Source organism: Erithacus rubecula, assembly GCF_903797595.1.
Source record: "Erithacus rubecula genome assembly, contig: scaffold_193_arrow_ctg1, whole genome shotgun sequence".
NCBI classification, from domain to species: domain Eukaryota; kingdom Metazoa; phylum Chordata; class Aves; order Passeriformes; family Muscicapidae; genus Erithacus; species Erithacus rubecula.
In genome coordinates this window covers 22,561-28,200 of record NW_027636120.1, presented here as the reverse complement: position 1 = coordinate 28,200, position 5,640 = coordinate 22,561, and positions in this window count along the sequence as shown.

Sequence of the window (5,640 nt, the reverse complement as noted above, 5' to 3'; positions counted from 1 at the left end):
AAAGGGAATTTGGGGGTCTCATGGGAATTTTGTGGTTCTCATAAGGAAATTATGGGGTGATTAAAGGGAATTTTGCTGTGTTTGTAGGGAATTTCAGGGCCTATATTGAGAATTTTGAGAGTTATGGGGTCTACACCAAGAAGCTTATTTTATTAACTTTTTTCCGAACATGGGAATTTTTAAGTTTCTATTGGAATTTTTTGCAATGTTATGGTCCTCAAATGGAATTTTGGAGGATCCCATAGAGAATTTTGGGGATTTTTGGGGTCTCTATAAACAAACTTTGATACAAACATGGGAGGTTTAGTTACTCCAGAGGAATTTTCTAGACTGTCACAAGGGAATATTTGGCAATTCAGGGTCCAAATGTGGGAATTTGGGGGAAGGGTGATGGATTTTGGGTGTTGAAATTAGGAAGAGCTGGCATGAAGCCTATGAGACCCAGGGCTCTGATTTTAGGGTGATTTTGGCTCCCTTGGGGGTGTTTCAGGCCAGTTTAGGTGTGTTTAGTTCCATTTGGGTGCTTTTAGGAAAAAACAGGCACTTTCAGGGTTGAGTTTCCGGCCATCAGGAAGATTAAAGGCTGATTTTGGGCCAGTTGTGTGGGTTTTTAATCAGTTTGGGAAATTTTAGACCCCTTGGTTAGATTTTAAGCCCATTTGGCTGAATTTAGGCCAACCATGTGAGGATACAGGGTGGATTTATGGACCTTTGTCTGTTTCTAAGCTAAACCTGATCAATTCTCGGATGAATTTTAGGCCCCTTTGGATAATGTAAGAGCCATTTGGATGATTCTAGACCCCTTTGTGTAAATGTGTGCATTTGAGGTCCTTTATTGGTGATTTTAGACCAACCGGATCCAATTAAAACCGTGCAGCGCATTGGCCCCGCCCCTTTTCCCTCACAGTTACGCCCTTCCCTTGACCCCGCCCCCTTCTCACGGTTCCCGCCCTTCCCTTGACCCCGCCCCTTCTCACGGTTCCCGCCCTTCCCTTGACCCCGCCCCTTCTCACAGTTCCCGCCCTTCCCTTGACCCATTCCCTCCTAGTTCGGGGTTCGAAACGGGGGAGGAGGAGGATGGAGGGAGGAAGAGGCTCAGCGGCAGCAGAAGCTGAAGGAGACAAGGAACGATTCGAGCCCGAGCCCGGAGCTGCCTGAACTAGCAGGAAGCCCCCCGGGACCATCACCCCCCATCCCGCAGGTGCCCGGGGAGGGGGAGCTCGCCCCAAATATCCCGGGGGGCTCCCTGGGTTTGGGGATTTTTGGGGGGGATGTTTGGATCGTGCAGGGCTGCAGAGGCGCAGATGGCCCTCAGGGGGACATCGGGGGGTCCCCTGGAGGTGTTTTTGGGGTCCCAGTGGCGGCAGAGCCCCGGCGGGGGCGGGGGGATGCGGGTCTCCCCGCAATGGGGGTTGGGCTTCCCGGGCCGGGCCCTGCGAGCTCTGCCGGGGCCCGTGGGGACCGCGCGGGGCCGGCGGCATCGGCGGGGGGACACCGGATTGGGGGAGCCCCGGGAGAGCCGCGGCTTCCCTGAGCGGGACCCCAGAGAGAGGAGAGCCCCAGAACCCCAAAGCGGGACCCCGAGAGGGGGGAGGGACCCCTGGGATTGCCGGGACCCCGGCGGGGGTGCTGGGGCTGGAGGGGCGGCACGGCCGGGAAAGGGATTCGGGGCTCCTGGTGCTGCCAGTGGCTGCTCCCAGCATGAGCCCAGTTGCTCCCCGCGTGTGGTTACAGTTCCCTCGGTGCTCCCAGGATGAGCCGGGTCACTCCCAGGCATTCCCTATTATGGTGGAATTTGCCCCAGGCACGGTTCCAGTTGCTCTGAATTCCTCCCACTTTGGTCCAGTGTGTTCCCCATTCTCCCAGCTGCCCCAAACAGAGACCCAATTTGCTGGTTTGATCCCAGTATGAGTCCAGTATGATGCCAGTCTCAGCACACAGGTCCCCATTCACACTTGTCCCCAGTTGCCCCAGCATGATCCCAGTTTCCCCCCAGCACATTCCCAGTCACTCCCAATTATGTCCCAGTCACCACCGCTATGGTCTCAGACACTCCCAGTATATCCCAGTTGTCCTGAGCAATCTCGTAGTTATTCCCAAGCACTCCCAGTTACCTCAGCGTGGTTCACTTGCCCCCAGTTTTATCCCAGTTGCCCCTACAATACTCCCAGTGCCTCTCAGCATTTTTTTGGGTGAGGAGGAGAATGCAGAACTCCAAAGCTGGTCCAAATCACTCCCATTCATTCCCTATATGATGCAGCTTTCCCAAGGATGTACCCAGTTGCTCTCCAGTTCCTCCCATTTTCATCCAGTGCATTCCCAGTTCTCTCAGTTGCCCCCAGTATAGTCCCAGTCTCTCCCAGTATCAGGCCAGTGGGCCCCAGTGTGACCCCAGCTGTTCCCTGTCAATGCCAGCATGACCCCAGTAGCCTCCAGTATAATCCCTGTGACTCCCGGTCTCTCACAGTATATCCCAGTCACCCCAGCATGCTGCCAGTCACTCTCACTTCTTCCCAGTTGCTTTCCCCATGATTCCAGTTGTTCACAGCCACTCCCAATCCATCCCAGTCCATCCCAGTATGATGCCAGTCACCCTCAGTGTGACCCCAGTCTCACCCAGCATGGACCCAGCTGCTTTCCCTGTGATCCCAGGATGATCCCAGTTGCTGCCAGAATAGTTCCAGTTGTTCCCAGTTCCTCTCAGGATGATCTCTAGAATAGCCCCAGTCTCTCTCAGCATTGTCCCACTATCTCCCAGTTGCCCCCAGCCTGGTTCCAGTCCCCCCAGTGTGGTTACAGACACTCATTATATCCCAGTTTCCCTAGTAAGGTTCCAGTTACCTCAGAATGATGCCAGTCTTTCCCAGTTACTCCCAGTTGTCTCCAGCCTGATCCCCAGTTTCTGTCAGTGTCCTATACTCCCAGTTACTTCCAGTATGATCCCTGTCATGGCCTCAGTCCCCTCAGCATGGTTCCAGTACCTTCCCAGTTGATCCCAGTTTCTCCCAATGTGTCCACATTTTCCTCCCAATGTGGGTCCAGTTGCTCCCAGTAACCCCCAGCCAGGTTCCATTCCCCCAATCCCAGTGGCTCTCAGGATGATCCCAGTAGGACCTGTAGTCACTCCCAGTATGGTTCCAGTCATTTCCAGTATGATACCAGTCACTCCCAGATCCTCTCAGTATTCTTCCAGACATGCCCAGAGTGACTCCCTGTCACTCCCAGTGTGGGCCCAGTTGTTCCCAGTCACTCCCAGTATGGTTACAGTTGTGGCCAGGACTTTTCCTATCACTCCCAGTCTGATTGTAGTGTGGTCCCAGTCAATCTCAGATATTCCCAGTACTATTCCAGTCACTCCCAGTATGATCCCAGCTAGTTCCAGCAGGATCCCAATATGACTCTGATATGGGCACAGCTGCTCCCATTATCATCCAGTGTGGTTCCAGTTGCTCTCATTTCTCCTCACTGTGGTTTCAGCCTCTCCAGTGTATCCCAGTTGTTGCCAGTATGTCCCCAGTCAGTCCCAGTTGTCCCCAGCTGATTCCAGACTGATCCCAGTTGCTGACAGGTTCTCCCAGTCACTCTCACTGCATTTTTAGTTGCTGCCAGTATGATCCAGTATGATCCCAGTATTTCTGTGCATGGTTCCATTTCCTCCCAGTTCCTCCCAGTGTGATCCCAGTTCCCCCATTTGCCCGTAGCACAGTCCCAGTCACTCCATAGATGATCCCAGTTTCTCCTAACATGGTCCCAGTCATGTCCAGTTCCTCCAGTACAGATTAGTAGTTCCAACTGACTCCCAGTGTCCCTCAGCGTGGTCCCAGTTCTCCCCAACATGGTCCTGATATTTCCCAGTGTGGTTCCAGTCACTCCAGTGTTATAGATAAAAACGAGATCAAGCAGAATTAAATATGATTAAAATAAGCGATATTTATTTTGCGCCTGAAACACGGTCCTCGACAGCCACAATCAAAAAGGACAATGCCGAGCCCGGGGTCGGCATCGGGTGAACACACAATGATTCAAACTCTCCGCTTTAGTTAGCCCTGTTTTTATACAGTTTTTCCTTGCCCGGAGCGGAGGTCTTTGTCTTCTCTTGTCGTTCAGCATATTCATGTAGTTTTCTTTCACCGCCTTGAGCTGGATAAAACCATATCCTGGGAGATGATGAATTTTGATGAAGGCAAATTCAGGTTTACAGGAAGATGGAATTGAGATGTAACTTGCAGATTTTGGTTTACTGGAAACGGGCATTCAGATGTATTTTTCTTGATGGCTCTGATTACCTTAATTGTGGGTGCTTATCGGGCTCTTATCTTTTGGGTGTTCCCTGGACAGAGCCATTTTCACTTGGCTACGTCTATTGTCTTGCTAACTCGAGCCTCTTCAGCTTTTGCTGGCAGTTACAGTGTTGGTTATGAAGCAATCCCTGTTCCTCCCTTTGCAGCTTTTGGGTTTTAAGTTTTTTATTACTTTACTCATACAGAAATTGCTTATTCTACATTAATTTCAACTTTACACGAATTACATTATATATTACACCAGTAAGGTCACAGGCACTCCCAGTATATCCCAGTGGCCCTCAACATGCTCCCAGTCATTTCCTGTGTCCCCAGGAAGGTTCTAGTTCTCCCAGTACAGCCCAGTCCCTCCCAGTGGTGCCACTCCTGGGATCGCCCACCCCTCTCTGTGATCCCAGATCTCCTGAGAGGAGCCCCAAGTGCTGGAAGTCGCCCCCCGGGTTCCCCACCAAGCCCCAGTTTGGATCTGCAGCCCCCCGGTTTTCCCAGTTTCCCTCTCCCTTTCCCCGGCCGGGTTCCCCCCGGCCCCAGCGGGTGGGAGCAGCCGAGAGCCCCGCGCTGCCCATCCCGACCTGTCCCGGCTCCATCCCCGCTCCTCCCGCGGGCTGCGAGGGCTCGGGAACGGGGCACCGAGGGTGTCGCTGCTGCTGGGGAGGAGGAGGAGGGATGGGAGAGGAGGGATGAAGGAGGAGAGCGAGAAGGGATGGAAGTAGGGGAGGGACGGGGGAGTCAGGAAGGAGGAGGAGGGATGGAAGAGGAAAGACAAAGGAGGGTCAGTAATAGGGAAATGAGGAACGAAGTCAAGCGCTCCCTTAATTCACAGCTCCCCCATCCATGGGACCATCACCCCCGCAGGTGACCGGGCAGGGGGAGCTCAGCCCAGATATCCCAGCGGGTCCCTGGGTTGGGATTTCTTGAAGGGATGTTTGGAGAATGCAGAACTGCAAAACTGAGCAGAAAATGCCCCGTGAGGGGACACTGGGGGGTCCTGGTGGCGGCTGCCGGCAGAGGCAGCCTGGATGAGCAGAGCCCTGTGTCCCCCAGGACTCCAAAATGGGGAGCCCAGAGAGGGGGGAGCACTGCCATTGGCAGGACCCTCAACAGCCTGGAGAGGGCCAGGGGGACTCCTTGGACCCCCAGCACCCCAAAGCAGAGAATAAGGGGATAAGGGACCCCGGGACACCAAAATCCCCCAGCATCCCTAAATGGAGAGAGGGAAGAGGGGAGAGCTTTTCAGATTCCTGGGACTCCCAGCAGCCTGGGGAGGGCGGGCACCGGGTAGATGGGGGACCCCCAATAGAAGCGTGACCCCAGCAGCTGGGACAGGGACAACCCCCAA